The sequence below is a fragment of the Ceratotherium simum genome, chromosome 37 (genome assembly GCF_057802395.1).
Source record: "Ceratotherium simum simum isolate JZ-2026a chromosome 37, ASM5780239v1, whole genome shotgun sequence".
Taxonomy (NCBI): Eukaryota; Metazoa; Chordata; class Mammalia; order Perissodactyla; family Rhinocerotidae; genus Ceratotherium; species Ceratotherium simum.
This window is the reverse complement of record NC_141936.1, coordinates 3,832,571-3,850,408: the sequence shown is the minus strand read 5'-3', so window position 1 is coordinate 3,850,408 and position 17,838 is coordinate 3,832,571.

Here is a 17,838-nt window from a genome sequence, read left to right as displayed (position 1 = left end):
TTCAGGGACGTCGTTGTCCTCATATGACTCTTGATGGATTTGTCTTTCTTCCAAGTCAAACATCTAAAGAAACTGCCTGCCTCCCGTTATTTTGCTGGGTGTGGAAATAAAGCCCTTACTATGTAAGCCACCTTTAGTCTGGGGGTTTCTGTTTGCTGTGTGGGGTGGGTTGAGAACAGAATTGGGCTCTACTAGTGTTAAAGGGGTGGGTGTGATGGGACGACAGAGAAGAACTCTCAGTCCACTTTTGGTCTGATTTGTATTGCTGCCCAAGACCTCCTGGGAATGACTGGTGGGATTTGTGGGCTTAATCCTGTGGCCTGGATTCAGGATTTTTTTTTGGGCCCAGAGGTCACCCTGAGGAGGATGTGGCTGGTGTGACAACCCCCAGTGCATCTCGGAGCATCATGAGTTTGGTCCCCTGTATCCAGGGGATGTCCCCCGTTCCCCAGCACTGCTGAGGGTGAGCTTTTTCTCAGGACCTGCCCAGGAGCCATGTTCCCTTAAGTCCAGAACCTGGTGGGCAGGTGTCATTGACTGTAACCCTATAGTGGCCATGTAGGAGCCATAATTTGTGCAGAAACACAAGGTGTAGTAGTAGGGAGTGGGGGAGACTGGCAAAGTTAGGGGGACGTGCCCCTTCTCAGTGGGCATTCACAAATGTTCTAGTAACCATGGCTGTGCAAGATGAGAATGTACAGAAATTCTCAGGATCTCCAGACCTGTGTCTTTCCTGTAGCCACACTCACTGTCAGCAAATAATACAAAGGTTTTGTAGAGGTTGCAGCCTACTCTAGGGTGGAGAAGTTCACTGTGTTTCCCTCGATTGGTGGGCTGAGGCTGGTGGGCAGGAAACCACCTGCTGGAGTGCCAAAGAAATTCACTGGGAAGTTGCTTGCAGGGGGTGTGGTTGAACTTGCTGGGAAGCTGGCTGTGGGGAAGTTGAACTCTCTCAGAAGTCAGCTAGGATACCTGCAGAAAGTAACCAGGAAGTTGCTGGCTGGGCGCTGATGAAACTTGCTTGAGGTGAGTGCCACTGGGTGTCTCACCTACAGCCAAATGCCAAGGGAGTAAGAAGAAGGAAAGCACGATGGAGCTGTAAAGAGAAACTCCTTCCTCTTCCCAGTGTCCCTCCAGTGCCCTCTACTGAAAAGCTTAACATCATGCCAGCTGGCAAGGAGGAAATGTTCCAGTGTCACAGCTGAGCAAAGAGTGGATGTGGGAAGGCTTGGAGGAGGATTCACGTAACATACTTGAGGCAGTGTGGCCGGGTTCTTCCACCACAGGACCCAGCCTCCCTGTCAACCAAGGGGTCTCAGCCTGTGAATTCAATTAGGTCTGGCAACTGGCTGAGAGGCTGTCACTATCCACAGTTGGGACTCAAGTCAAGTTTTTGGCTACTAGACCTAAAGATTCTTTCCCCCCTGTTTTATATTTCAATCAGTACTCTTGTTTTCCTAGGGGCACCACTTCAATTAACCACTGTCAAAGATCCCTGTGGACCAAGGTATTTTGATTACCGGTATGACATACCTGCTGTTTTTCATGGCAGACGCACCCCCCCACCCTTGCTGTTGGTGGTCAAGTCCGGCCCTTCTTACTAATGTATTTCTCAGTGCCTTAGTGAAAGCAGTGTCTTCTCAGCCTTCTTGAAGGATGTATTTGGGAGGGAGGTGTGCAGGTCACACAGGATCAATCCAGTCCAACATTCCTGTCTCCTCACATCTTTGGATTCCCTTCTCCATGCTGGGGAAGCTCTGGCATCTCAACCTTGTAAAATGTAGGCCATTTTTGAGTGAAGTTTTAGTCAAACAATCAAATGTGCTGCTTAAACCCACCTCCAGCTGGTCGAGTTGAGTACATTAAATCTGGACTCTCTAGTAACTTCACTATCATCCATAAATTAGGCCTGATCTAGTGTTATATGCTACCCTCCTTGGTCTAACACCTTAGAATCCACTTGCACATATGTTTCCCAATTTCTACTGGTATACATTAGAAAAGTCTTGCTCATTTTCTAGGTGTGTAAGCTATTCCTGGGGCATGGTGTACACTTGTCCCTGTGGAGCATGATGTGAATTGTCTCTAGTTCTGTATCTAATGGCAACAGAGGGTGGTTGTGGTGGGTCTTGAGAACAAGTGTCCCCTTTCAAGGCATCTACCCTTGCTTGGCAAGGTTATCACGAGATTTTCAAGCAAAGGAATATGAATCTTCTGAGACACCGTGGGGCAAACTACTAGTGGCAAGGGAGGCTCAGAATAACTTGGGGTCTCAGATGATCAGTTTTATCTGATCAAGTTTCATCTGGGTCTCCTTGAAGTTTCATGATCCTGTGCTTTCCCAATCAATGCCCAGTGATTTCAGCTGTTGTTCACAATCAGTACATTTAACTCTTCTGTTTGATTTTTAGGAATATCAGCCCCATGACTATAAGAAAAAGAACTTCCTTTACGGCTGTCATGGAAGTTCTCTGGTTCTCACCGTGACTTGTGATTTTCTTTCTGTAAGCACTCTAGTGCACTCGGGAGACTATCCCACACCATAATCCCCATAGTCAGCATTACTACATGAAAAAACAAGTCCAGTGGCCACTGGGGCTCCAAGGCACTCGCTTCAATCTGCATTTCATCACAATCAAGCAGAGGTGGTGATGCTTGATTAATTCTGATGCCAGTGCTTGCCACAGATTACCATCTCATTTCCCACTGCCACAGATTACCATCCTTCCCACAGCCACAGATTACCATCCCATTTCCCACTGGCATCAAGCTCAACCCTGTTTAGGCTTAAGAACACAACAAATCAATTCCAATATCCCATCTTTGCAAGCCTCTCTGCTCTGATCATTCCTGGCACCAATTCTGTGACAGTGAGGGTCCAGTCCAGTAGACAGTAACCACACAATAATTTGAGCAAGGGAGATTTGATATAAAGAATTATTATCTATTTATGTGGAGATAAAATATGTGGAGGATTGTAAAGAATACCCTGAAGGAGAGTACCCAAGGAAGAAACAAATTGGGAAGGGAGGGGGCCCTCCCTAAGGCTGGAGTGAGACCTTGTTAGAGATGGTGTCAGTTCAGCTCAAAAGATGGCAGAGAGGTTTACTGGGTTGGTCTGGACTGTAGATGGTCCATGTTTGTTGGGCCAAGATGTGGTGGGCAAGAACTGTGAGCCAGTAGAAGGCAGGACCCCACCCTCCTGCCCCCGGATGCCTATACAATTCACCTGGAAGCTGCCCATGGGGAAGGGAGGAACTGTGAAACTTGCTGAGAAGCCTGCTGGGGCATGGCTGGGCTTGATGGTGGGCTGCTGAGAAGCCCTCCATGGGCGTGCTGTTGAACTCTCCAGAAACCGGCTGGGGCACCTGCAGAACTCGCAGGAAGCTGCTTGCTGGGGTGCCTCTGAACTCTCCACCAGGAAGCCATCTCAGGTGCCCTGAAACTCACTGGGAGGTGAGTGCCGCTGGGTGTGGGAACAAGGAGGAAGGAAAGCACACCAGAACCAGGAAGAGAAACTTCCTCCTCCAGTGTCTCTACAGCTCCCTCTGCCGACAGAGCCTGATACTGTGTCAGCGGGCAGGGCAGAAACGACCCGGTAGCAGAAGCAGGGCAGTGAAAAGTGGAGTTAGAGCTGAGAGGTAACACGTTTACAGCTGGCACAACTGAACTCATCTTGTGAAGTTAGCATAAACTTGATGACAAAACCCAACAAAGACAGTAGGAGAAAAGAAATACGGGCCTATCTTGCTTAGACATACACGCAAAATCCTAAAGAAAATTCAGAAAAGTGGATTTAGCAATATGTAAAATATAATGCATCAAGACCACCTGGGGTTTATAGCAGCATCAGCTGGCTCTCCATCAAAATCTGTGCTCCTCTTTCACAGCATGGAGTTGTCAGTGGGAAGCAACTAGCTGTGACCAGTGACTGCCTCTCACCAATGGAATGCAGCCTCCAGGCCAAGGCTTTTAAGAGAGCAAATGTGCCTCCTCATGGTCTGTTTCACCTTCTGCTTTCTGGATGTGGATGATGACAGGCTCCTTGGGGATGGCAGAGTTACAAGGTGGAAGGATAGGCATATGAAGAAGAGCTTCTTGCCCACTAGGAACTTCTGTCTTGGGCTGTTACGTAGGTGATAAACTTCTAATTTTTTGAGCTAGTACACACTTGGGGATGTTTGTGTGTGTTAGCCTTCCCTAACAATGTTTACATGGTGGTCTAGTGGTTAAGATTCGGCGCTCTCACCACCTTGGCCTGGGTTTGTTTCCCGGTCAGGGAACTACCCCACCCGTTTGTCGGTTGTCGTGCTGTGTGTTGCTGAAAGCTATGCCTCTGATATTTCAAATACCATCAGAGTCACCATGGTGGACAGGTTTCAGCAGAGCTTCCAGACTCAGACAGACTAGGAAGAAGGACGTGGGCACCCACTTCCAAAGAAATTGGCCATGGAAACCCTATGAATAGCAGTGGAGCATCATCTGATACAGTGTGGGAAGGTGGGAGGATGGCGAAAAAACACTGGACAAGGTTCCACTCTGCTGTACACAGGGTCCCTAGGAGTCAGAATCCACTCAACAGCACTAACAACAAGAAAACAATGTTTACATTATAAAATAAATTATATAATTCACTAAATTTACAGATTAAGGGATAAAAATTACATAATCATGTTAATAGATGCAGAAAAAATGTTTAATAAAAAGCCTTGGCAACTAGGAATGAGGGGACGTCTTTGTTCTGACACAGGTGATTTGTAAAAACCTGTAGCAAGCATTATAGCTAATGGTGAAAAATTTAAAGGTTTGCTTTTGAGTTGAGTGCACTAAAGCAATTAAAATAAATAAGGGCCGGCCCTGTGGCTTAGCGGTTAAGTGCGCGCGCTCCGCTGCTGGCGGCCCGGGTTCGGATCCTGGGCGTGCACCGACACACCGCTTGTCCGGCCATGCTGAGGCCGTGTCCCAGAAGGCTGTGTAACTATGACATACAACTATCTACTGGGGCATTGGGGGAAAAAAAAAAAAAAAAAATTAAAATAAATAAATGGTATAAGAATTAGAAAGGTGAAAACAAAACTTGTTATTTGACAATATGAGTATAGAAAGTCCAAGAGTATTTACAGATTATTAGAATTAATAAGAAAGTTTATAAAGTTGTCGATCAACTATAAAATCAATCATATTCTGTGCATCAAAACCAGAAAATTAGAAATTAAGGATTTAAAAAGGTGCAATTTACAATGGCATAAAAACCCAGGACACAGGAATATGTATAACAAAAGACACACAGGATATCTTTGAGAAACCTCACAGACCCAAATAAAGAGATGTAAAGAAGTCAGATTTCTCCACATTGATCTATAGGTTTAATGTAATTCCAATTAAAGTGCTTGCTGACATCTTTTTTGAATTTGAAAGACAATCCTGATAATGACATGGTAATGTAAAGGGATGAAGGTGGTCTACAGATGCGTGAAGAAAACTAAGATGCTGCGAGAGTCTTGCTCTTCCTGACGTCAGGATTTATTATAAAGCTACGGGAAAGACAGGGAAGGGTGTTCCGTGCAGGAATAGACAAACAGACCAAGAAGACCAATAGACCAGAGTGAAGAACGCAGAAATAGATCAGTGCATGTGTGCTTGTGCTTGCTTTATGATACAACGGACACTGCAGAATAATGCTGGAAGTGGGCTATTGAGTAAATAGTGTTGGGACAATTGGGTATTCATATTCATACACACACACAGCAAAATGGATCTTCACATCTCACTGTACTAGAAACTCAACTCCAGGTGCATTATTGATCTACACAAAAAAGGCAAAAATATAAAAATTTTGGAAGATAAATAGGGAAATCTTTATGACCTCAGAGTCTTAAAAAAGACACAAAATTCACAAGTCACAAAGCAAAAGATTGATAAATTTCTATACATTAAAATGAAGAACTTCTATTCATCAAGACACTATAAAGTGAATGAAGGACAAATCAGGGAGTGGGAGAAGACATTTGGGATGAGAAAAAGGACTTGCATCTAGAATAAATAACTTCTACAAACCAATGCGAAAACAGGCTGATAACCAAATAGAAAAGACATGAATGGGGACTTCATTGAAGAGGAAATCCAAATGGCCATAGACACAGGAGAAGTGTCCTACTTCAGCAGTGATCAGGGAAATAAATACACGTGAGAACCAAGTGAGGATCCAGCACACCCGTGACAGACTGGCAGACAGTCAAGAGCCATCCACTGCTGTGGGCATGTGAAATGGTACTTGCACTTTGGAAACCAGTGTGGCAGCTTCTTAAAGTTAGACATACACCTACCATGTGACCCAGTTGTTCCACTCCTATGTATTTACCCCAAAGAAATGAAAACTTTTGTCCTTACAAGGACTTGTATACACATATTCATAGCAATTTATTTATAAGAGCCCCAAACTGGAAATTTCCCAGTATCTATCAACAGGTGAGAAGATAAACACATTCTGACACAGCCATGTAATGGGATACTACCCAGCATTAAGAAGGAATGAACTAGGGGTACACACAACAACATGGATGGACCTTGAAAACATGCTAAGTGAGAGAAGCCAGACACAGAAGCCCGCATATTGTATGATTCCATTTATGTGAAGTTTTAGAAAATTCAAACTATAACGACAGAAAGCCAACCAGTGGTTGCCTGACATGGGGCGGTGGACAGGTGTAGGATGGAGGAATTACAAGGGGCATGAGGAAACTTCTGGGGGCTATAGGTATGTTCTCTGTATTGAGGGTGGTGATGGCATCATGGTGTACACATGTGTCAAATGCATCAGATTGTACACTTTAAATATGTGCAGTTATGGACATGTGTCGGTTATCTCTCAATAGAGCTGCTGAAACAAAACACCTATTCAGATCAACAAGAAGCAAAATAAAAGCACACAATCCCATGCCTTCAGCATAATTAGAAAGCAGAGACTACTACAAACCTCAAATTAGTTGTGAGTAAAAACTCACAAATTTCCACTGAACCTATTTCTCAAGTTCTGACTGCAGCCCCTGGTAGGTGTTCTGGTTTGGGAGGGTGTTTTCCAAGTTCTCTGTGTCTCCATCCATCTGCCCATCTTCTCCCCTCTACAGCCACGGGGAGAAAGAGCATCTCACCCAGTACAGTTCTCACCGGGCGGCAAGCAGACCGCCCATCTGGCCACTCACTGCATCCTCCACCCAAAGCTCCCCTCTTGCTGCTTTTGCCCCTCTCCAGTTCTTGGGCCTCTTCATACTACAGTCCCTTTATGCTGGTCACACCTCAACACTTTCAGTTGGCCCATGAAGACCCCTGAAGTGTACACAAGGATGAGGGGCTCAGTGACGGCCCATCAAGTGTGGATCAGAGGTGGCCTGGGCAGACTCTGGAAGCTGCGGTGGTGTGTTCAGAGGGACGAGGAAGGGGCTGGTATTCCAGGAAGAGGGAAGGGGAATTTGAGAGCATGCAGTCTTGAGGTTTCTGCAGATTCAGAAGGACTGGGGTGTAGGGTGCTGGCAGACATGTGGTATACAGGTTGCTGGAGTTGTAGGGGGGTTTGGAGCACGAGAGAACATGAAACTGAGATGAGTTTAGATTTTATGCTGCAGGCTAAGATTTTTCAACATGTGCCCTTGGGGGCCCCTGGCAGCCTCAACAAACACAAAGGAGGTCAGGCAGATTCAAGAAGATAAGCAATATGATAAATTGTGGTTCTCACAGAAGTCTTCTTATGGTCTTAACAATCAGGTTCTTCAAGGTTTCACAGGGCTGCAAGGCAAGCTTGTGACAGCTTCTCCTGGCTACCATCCAGGTAACAGAATACAGTTTGTCTGGGCTTCATATTTTCATGTAATTTGCCAATTATTGTTTATGCTTCAGTTTTTATTTTAAAATTATTTCTACTATGTTGTTGTGGTAGCCAGAATAATGGCTCTCCCAAAATGTCCCTGAACCTGTGAATATGTTACCTTGCATGGCAAAAAGGACTTTGCAGATGTGATTAAGTTAAGGATCTTGAGATGAGGAGATGATCCTGGAGTATCTCCTTGTAAGAGGGAGGCAGGAGGGTCAGAATCAGAGAAGGAGATGTGATGACAGAAGCAGAGGTTGGGGCCATGCGACCATGAGCCAAAGAATGTGAGCAGCCTCTAGAAGCTGGAAATGGCAAGGCAAGGATTGTCCTCTAGAGATTCTGGAAGGAGCACAGCTCCCACACTGGCCCTGTCTGCTTGCACCTGAACTTCACAGTACCTTTCAGACCAAAGAAGAGGCTGTTCTTTGGGGAAATAAGTTAGAATAGTAACTGGTATTTCCCAGGGAAACCAGTGCCCTTTGTTTTGAAGAGGCAGCCTATTCCATCTGCTATGTATCCTTGGCCCCTCCTATAGGGTCTGGCTTACAGTAGGTGCTTCATAAGTGCTTGTTGAATGAATGAATGATGTGTTTCAACAGAAGTGCATTCATTTTGTGGCTTGAACCCTAACCTGCAGGCCTCCTGGCCCAGGGCAGCTGTGGACCAGTGGTTCCCCCAGGCTCCTTCTCCTCTCAGTTCTCCTATCTGGGGTGTCTGGCTTCACATCCAGCAGCCATGGGAAGGGGTTTGGAAAATGTGCCTTTACAGTTTTGAAATCCCAAATGGGATATCCGTACTGTTTCAGAAGGAGCATAAGCCAAGCTGTGGTGAACTGTGGGTTTGAGGGTGGCTCTAGAGCACTGAGGGGTCCAGGACCCTGGAGAGCTCGAGTTTCACGGCTTGTAAAATTCAAACGGAATTCCAGGTGTGTGGGATAAAATCGCATTTAACGTGCAAGTAACGAGCCCGGGCAGGCGACTTTAGGACAGACCTTGAAAAGCTTCATGGTGGAGCATTGCCAAGTCCAGCTTGCTCCGACCTCCCCGATCCATTGCTGTGGAAACACGGGGAAGCCCCTGGCCCCATGCCTGGCACACAGAATGGCCTCAGAGAACATTATGGAAGGAAACAACCTGCTCAACAGGACTTGGGGCTGGGGGGTGGGTGGGGCTCCTTGATCCCTTGCATCACTTCTTGCCCACCCTTCTCCCTTCTGCCCTCCCTGGCATCCACCTCTGGTTGCTCCTGTGCCAGCTGGCAAGCATCCCAGCTCATGTCCTGCCACCTGTCTTCTCTGCTCCGCTCCCTCCTCTACCCACAGCTGGAAGGTGCTTTCCTGAATGCAGTTCCATCTCCCACCTTCCCGTGTAAACCTCTCAGGTGGTCCCGCTGCCCTCACCATCATCTCCAGACTCCTCTGACATTTGGACTCCCCAGTGGCCCCACTGCTCTTTTCCCCCCCAGTTACATGGAGCCACTTATTTCCCTCTCACCACCACGCTAGGCTCCTTCCCACAAGCTGTGCCAGGAGGCTTGCTTGGCTACCCCCTCTCAGGGCTACCCCCACCCCCTTTCAGATACCACATCTGCTAGAAAGCCTTCCCTTCCCTCCCAGCTGAGTGGTGCCCCCTGTGCTCCCTGAGGCCTGTGATCCCACCCCAAGCATTTGTTGTAAGGTCTGAGTACGGGTGTGGTCCTCACACCTTGAGAGGTTGGAATAGGTGCTGGGCAAACATGTGTAGATAAATGGCCAGGTCGGGGGGATGTGCTCAGGGGGTCCGCCTTATACAGACACCCCAGCTGGTCTCTGCCTGACAGTAGCTTTAAAGCCTTTCATTTCTTCTCTAAGGTCCCTAGGACCAGATAATTTTTACCCTTATGAATGAAAGCTTTAAAAGGCCCAGAACTTCCTAATCTGTGGCAATGGGACATTTCTGAAGAAGGACTTTATTTATTGCTCAAGATTGACGATACTGTGATGGGCAGGTCCCTCAGCAGGTTCTTGTCGAGAGACAATGAGATTCCAAAAGATATGTTTTTCTACTCAGGAAAAGCTCCTGTTCTATAGATGCTGATGACTTAAATCCTATAGGGTTGCCAGACTAAATACAGGAAACACAGCTAAATTTGAATTTCAGATAAACAACAAATAATTTTTAGTATAGCTCTGTCCCATGTAGTATTTAAATTTAACTGGACATCCTGTATTTTTATTTGTTAAATCTGTCAATTCTATTTGGAATAAACTTGGGAGTAAAATTAAAGTTTTTATGAATATGTAATGCTCTCTGTGAGGAATCTGACTTATAAATAAGGATGGTGAATATTTTGAAAAGCAAACAAAATAATCAGAGAGACATTTTTATTTATTAAATCTGAATGAAATTCTTCTAAAGAGTAATCTTTTAAGAAAAACCTAAAAAGTATCAGTGATTTCCCAGGTGCCCACCCTCCACGCATCTGATGATAGTAACTGTTGAAAAGACCTTAAAAAACATGAATGTTTAGCAAAATATTTTCCTAGAGCCTGATTTATTGCATTTACCCATATTTTTACTTTTTCTGCTGTTATATTTTCCTTCTTGCTGTTCTGGGATCTTCTTTTCTCATTTTCTTTCCATTTCAAGAGCTTCCTTAAGCCATTCTGTGGGGCAGGTCTGCTGGTGATAAATTCTCTTAGTTTTCCTTCATCTGAGAATGTCTTGATTTTCCTTTCATTTTTGAAGGATATTTTCACTGACAGTTCTTTTCTATCAGCACTTCTGGTCTCTATTGGCTTCTGATGAGAAATCATGTCATTCAAATTGTTTTTCTCATATAGGCAAGGCATTGTTTCTCTCCTGCTCCTTTCAAGATTTTTAGTTTGTTTAGTTTGATAAGTTTCATTATGATGTGTCTTGCTGTGGATTTCTTTGGGTTTGTCCTGTCTGGTATTTGCTTAACTTCTTGAAACTGTAGGTTTGGGTTTTTTTTGTGTGTGTCAAATTTGGGAAATTTTCAGCCGTTATCTCTTACAGTACTTTTTCAGTCCCTCTTAATTCTCTTCTCTTTCCAGGACTCTGACAGGAAGTTGCATCTTTATTATAGTCTGACAAGTCCCTGAGGCTCCGTTCATTTTTTTTCCAAGTCTATTTTTCTTTGTTATTCAGATTGGTAATATCCATTGTTCTCTCTTTTAGTTCAGTGATTCTTTCCTTTGCCTTCTCTATTCTGCTGTGGAGCCGTCCAATTAATTAAAAATAATTTTTGGTTATTATCTTTTTCAGTTCTAAAATTTCCATTAGTTTCTTCTTTATATCTTCTATTTCTTTGCTGATGCTTTCCATTTTTTCATTTATTTCAAGTATGTTTATGATTCCTTATTGAAGTATTGTTATGATGGCTGTTTTAAAACCCTTATCAGATAATTCCAGTGTGTCTGTATATGTCATCTTGGTGTTGCTTCTGTTGACTATCTGTTCTCATTCAAGTTGCGATTTTGCTGTTTCTTGGTATGATGAGTGATTTTCAGTTGTATCCCAGACATTATGAGTGTTCAGGATTTTATTTAAATATGTTTTTTTTTTTTTTAAAGATTTTATTTATTTATTTTTTCCCCCCAAAGCCCCAGTAGATAGTTGTGTGTCATAGCTGCACATCCTTCTAGTTGCTGTATGTGGGACGCGGCCTCAGCATGGCCAGAGAAGCAGCGCGTCGGTGCGAGCCCGGGATCCGAACCCGGGCCGCCAGCAGTGGAGCGCGCTCACTTAACCACCAAGCCACGGGGCCGGCCCTATTTAAATATGTTTTAGCAGGCAACTTCTGACTCCTTGTCACTGGGAGAAGAGTTGGAAGTCCAGGTTCCCTTCTCAGCCTCTTTTGACACTGAGGATGCCTCCTTACTGCTCCCCTGAAACTGTAGAGATGTGAGATGGCAGGGTGGTCACCTCATTACCGCTGGGCAATGGTGAAAGTCCTGACTCTCCACTTGGCCTCCTCTAACACAGCTGTGGTGGGGATGTGTGTGCTGATTTCCTTTGGACTAAGTCTATATTGTGGCTCATCAGCCATCTCAAGGGGAGCCCTAAACCCAGTGTTGCCTTGTCACTGATACTTAAAAGGACCTTAGATTTCAAGCATTATCTCAATCTTCCTAGAAAACGGGATGAAAACCAAAAGCAATAGGTTTACAGAGCCAGGATGGAAGCAGAAGTCTACTGGGGGCTGGTTACGGTGTTTGAGTCCTGTAGGGTCTTCATGTTGAGGGAGAAGATTGCACCCGCCCTACAGCAAGTCTTCCTGTGGACACAGAACCTACTTGGAGGGCTTCAGGGGCCCTGGGTCTGGTGCCAGCTGGGACTCTAGCCTTGGGCAGGTCATCTATGCTCTGGGTCCTGTTCTCCTCATTTGCAAATCCCAGGGAGGGACTGACAGTCTCTGGTGAATGACTCTGACCATCTTTGGCATCCCCATTCTTGTCTGTGGTGGAGAAAATCACAACTAGGGAATGCTCAGGGGAGTGGGGGAATCGGATTTACTTGGAGATCTGAGCATGGGGAGTTTGTGTGTGGATTTGAATCCAGTTGTCATGAGCAGTGGAACAGAATGAAACCTTGGGGATCAGCATATCATAGGGTCATTCCCCATGTCTGATTTGACTCTAGAAAGAATTAACATTTTCCCCCAAAGGCCCTTAAAATCTAAATTGACTTTACATGTCACGCAGCTCTAACACTGGCTGTCATGGGGCATCTTGGGCACGGGGGGCCCTGGGAAGGGCTTGTACCTCATCCTCTGGGGCTGGGCCCTGACTGTGTCCTGGGCAGGCCCAGAGAGGATGCAGCGCTACTGTGGCATTTCACAGACCCAGAGCTGCCTCCAAGTGTTCAAAGCCTCTTGTCGAACTCGGCACCATCTTCTAACACCATACAACTCTAGGAAAGAAAGTGTTAGTCATCGATGGAACAACAAAGCGCAAATTGGTGTTTGGGCAGAAGGAGGATTTTCAGATACTTTAGGGAGAGGAGTCTTTGAGTCTTGTCACCTAAATAGGAAAGTTAAAAAACAAAGAGTCATCAATGGGAAGCATAGTGGGTGCTGCCCTGATGAAAGAGACAGTGATTAGAAAGGCCCTGGTCACTTACCTGTTCCTGGGTGTGAGCTGTCTGGACACACAGGCTCTGTCGGTGCCAGGACTTGCCCAGTGCCTCCCGGGCTCCCAGGGTGTGGCCACGCTGCTGTCCTGGCCAAGCTGGCCTGTTTGGGGAGTGTGTGATCACAGTCCTCCATTCAGTTCAGCAGGTACATTGTACCCAGCACAGAGCTAGGGAAAGGACGGCTTCTAGAAATCCCAGGGGCATTCGGCCTCAGGGCATCTGTCCTCTGGTGGAGGATCTCCGAGCTGGCACAACACAAGCTTTTACCTCTGGCAAGAAAGGGCGGTTTCTCAACCTCACAAGAGTTCATCAGAGCCTCTCCAGGCTCTGGTATCAGCTCTGTCAGGGGAGCGGGGTGTGGGGAGGGGAGGAGGCTGAGGAGGGGCCGAGCAGATTTGTGCCCGTGTACGGAAAACCTTGGAGATTGACAACTTTAGCCCCATCATCTGCTCCATTTAATCCGGACCTCAGCCAGAGTTCCAACAAGCTCAAGGTGGCTCTCATCCTGAGTTTTATTGTTCAGATGGTGGCCCTTTAATGTGTAATTTGGCCTGACTTAGCGCTGAGAAATGCATTGTCTTATTTCACCCTTGACATTTTTATTGCAGGGAATTTTCAAATCTGTGGGAAAGACTGTTCAGGCTTCTTCCTTGGGAAGTATTTAAAGAGAGACAGATCAGCTACTGAAGGCAGGAGAGGAGGAAAAAAGCGAGGAGAAGAGAGAAAGAAAACATGCAGGATGAAGGGAATTTAAGAGTAAGGAACCCCCAATCACAGCATTTTATTACTCTACTTGTTCTTTGTATCATAATTTTCTAAATAAGATGTACTTTCCCAAAAGTTCTTTTTCCCTTCCATTAGTCATATGTGAACTGAGCCTCCCATTCATTTAGTGGGAGGAACCTGTCCCCAACTCTGTGACCTTGGCCATTTCTCTTCACTTCTCTGGGCTTTTGTTTCTTCATGTGTAGAGGGAGACCAAGGACATCGTCCACCACTTAGGATTATCTCAAGAGTTAAATGAGGTTCATTTGCTCTCTCAACAAATGTTTATTGAGTGTCTATGTATATCTGGCCCTGTGCTAGGAGCAGAGCTTCTGCTCTCCTGGGGCTTAAAAAGGGATACCCCAAGTGAGGGTGCTGAGGAAAGGAGCACAATGAGGCATGCATTAAAGTGAGGGGTGAAGGGCTCACCACGGGAAGCTGTGCTTAGCAGAAATATGATGTCTGGGAGGAGTTTACTAGGAGAAGGGGTACGTCTGAGAAGAGGTGAGCTTGTATAGAAGCCTGTGGAAAAAGGGCACCCAGCAACCCACGCGGGTTGAGAGGAGGCAGGCCAGCAAGGCTGGACGAGCGAATGGGCTGGAGGGGCCATCAGTTGGACACTGTGGAGCATTCATTGGGCCAGATTAGCACTTTGACTTTCATCCCAAGAGCTTCGAGAAACCACTTAATGGTTTAAGCAAGGAAAGTCACAATGAGACTTGCATTTTGAAAAGAGCATACTGGCGGAAGGGGGCCAGCCTTGATGACCAGGAGAAGCCAACGACTCAGCTGCTTCCTGAGGCCAGCTTTGATACTGACAGCTTGGACAGGAGTCTCTCTTGGCTGGGTGGTGGAGGGGGATGGAGAGAAGTGGGCTGATCTTAGAATTGTTTAGGAAGTAAGATCTTCTGATCTTAGTGACTGATCAGATAATGAGTGGTGAGGAAGAAAAAGGTGTCAAGGACTGTGCCTAAGTTTCTACCTCATGCAACTGGATAGAGTTGTTATTGATTGAGGTGGAAGCTACCAGATGAGGCTTGGCCTTGGAAATGTTGAATCTGAGGTCCCTTTGAGATGTCTCAGTGAAAATGTGAATAGGCTGGTACCATTGGAGGTACCAAATTGGAAGTACTATTTTGGAGGTCCGAGTTGAGGTCGGGCCCCATTTCTCACCCTTTCCTGTATCCACACTCACTGCCATGTGGCTTTTCAGTTCCTCCTTGAGAGGCAGAGTAAACTCTCCCAGCTCTTGATTGGAGGCCCAACTCTCTTCCATAAAAAAATCCCAATCCTTCTCAACCCCCACCCCCCAGCTACGCTCACCTTATCCTTTTCCTCTCATGCATGGTTCAGACTCCTCCAAGTTTGCTGCCACACAATGAGGCTCTTCAAATACAGTTCCTTGAGTTCAGCTCCTTGAGTATGGCTCCTCTCCATCTTTAATATCCACCTATAAATAAAGAAATAACAGTGTCAAGATGGTGGCATAGGCAGACTCTGAACTCACCTCCTCCCATGGGCACAATGAATTTACAGCTAATATTGGAACAATTACCCCTAAGAGAGAACTGAGAACTGGATAAAAAAAAGAGAGAGAGAAAGCTCAAATAAATAAAATCAGAAATGAAAGAGGAGTGGGGCTGGCCCCGTGGCTTAGCGGTTAAGTGCGCGCGCTCCGCTACTGGCAGCCTGGGTTCGGATCCCGGGCGTGCACCGATGCATTGCTTCTCCGGCCATGCTGAGGCCGCGTCCCACATACAGCAACTAGAAGGATGTGAAACTATGACATGCAACTATCTACTGGGGCTTTGGGGGAAAAAAAAAGGAGGAGGATTGGCAATAGATGTTAGCTCAGAGCCGGTCTTCCTCAGCAAAAAAAAAGAGGAGGATTAGCATGGATGTTAGCTCAGGGCTGATCTTCCTCACACACACACAAAAATAAATAAATAAAATAAGATAACAAAATAAATTAAATTGTTAGACTTCTTAAAAAAAAAAGAAATGAAAGAAGAGAAATTACAGCAAACACCTCAGAAATACAAAAGATTATAAGAGAATATTGTGAAAAGCTATATGCCAACAAATTGGATAATGTAGAAGAAATGGATAAATTCTCAGAATTATACAACCTTCTAAAACTGAATCAAGAAGAAATAGAGAATTTTAATAGACCAATCACCAGTAAGGAGATCAAAAGAGTAATCAAAACCTCCCCAAAAATAAAAGTCCAGGACCAGGGCTGGCCCCGTGGCTTAGCGGTTAAGTGCGCACACTCCACTGCTGGTGGCTTGGGTTCGGATCCCGGGTGTGCACTGACGCACTGCTTCTCCGGCCATGCTGAGGCCGTGCCCCACATACAGCAACTAGAAGGATGTGCAGCTATGACATACAACTATTTACTGGGGCTTTGGGGGAAAAAAAAAAGTCCAGGACCAGATGGCTTCCCTGGTGAATTCTACCAAACATTCAAAGAAGACTTAATACCTACCCTTCTCAAACTCTTCCAAAAAATTGAAGAGGAGGGGAAGCTTCCTAACTCATTCTATGAGCCAACATTACCCTGATACCAAAACCAGATAAGGACAACACACACACACACACAAAAATTACAGGCAGGGGCCAGCCCCATGGCATCATGGTTAAGTGCGTCCACTCCGCTGCTGGTGGCCTGGGTTCAGATCCCGGGTGTGCACTGATGCACCGTTTGTCAAGCCATGTTGTGGTGGCATCCCATATAAAGTGGAGGAAGATGGGCACAGATGTTATCCCAGGGCCAGTCTTCCTCAGCAAAAAGAGGAAGATTAGCATGGGTGTTAGCTCAGGGCTCATCTTCCTCACACACACACAAAAGTTACAGGCCAATATCACTGATGAACATGGATAAAAAAGTCCTCAAAAAATACTAGCAAATTGGATACAATACGTTAAAAAGATCATACATTGTGATCAAATGGGATTTATTCCAGAGATGCAGGGATGGTTCAACATCCACAAATCAATCAACATGATATACCACATTAACAAAATGAAGAATAAAAATCACATGATCCTCTCAATAGATGTAGAGAAAACACTTGACAGGGTACAGCATCCATTTATGATAAAAATCCTGAATAAAATGGGTATAGAAGGAAAGTGCCTCAGCATAATAAAGGCCATATATGACAAAACCACATTTAATATCATTCTCAATAGAGAAAAACAGAAAGCTATCCCTCTAAGAACAAGAACCAGACAAGGATGCCCACTTTCACCACTCTTATTTAACATAGTATTGGAAGTCCTTGCCAGAGCAATCAGACAAGAAAAAGAAATAAAAGGTATTCAAATTGGAAAGGAAGAAGTGAAACTGTCACTATTTGCATGACTTGATTTAGTATACAGAAAACCCTACAGAATCCACCAAAAGACTTAGAAATAATAAATGAATATGGTAAAGTTTCAGGATACAAAATCAACATACAAAAATCAGTTGCATTTCTACACACTAACAACGAAGTAGCAGAAAGAGAAATTAAGAATACAATCCCATTTTCAATTGCAACAAAAAGAATAAAATATCTAGGAATAAACTTAACCAAAGAGGTGAAAGACCTGTACACTGAAAACTATAAAACATTGTTGAAAGAAATAGAAGAAGACACAAAGAAATGGAAAGATATTCTGTGATCTTGGATTGGAAGAATTAACATAGTTAAAATGTCCATCCTTCCTAAAGCAATCTACAGATTCAATGCAATCCCTATCAAAGTTCCAACGAGAGTTTTCACAGAAATAGAGCCAGGAATCCTAAAATTTATATGAAACAACAAAAGACCTTGAATATCCAAAGGAATCCTGAGAAAAAAGAACAAAGCTCGAGGTATCGCACTCCCTGACTTCAAAATATACTACCAAGCTGTAGTAAAACAGCATGGTACTGGCACAAAAACAGACACACAGATCAATGGAACAGAATTGAGAGCCCAGAAGTAAACCTACACATCTATGGACAGCTAATTTTCAACAAGGGAGCCAAGAACATACAATGGAGAAAGGAAAGTCTCTAAGTGGTGTTGGGAAAACTGGACA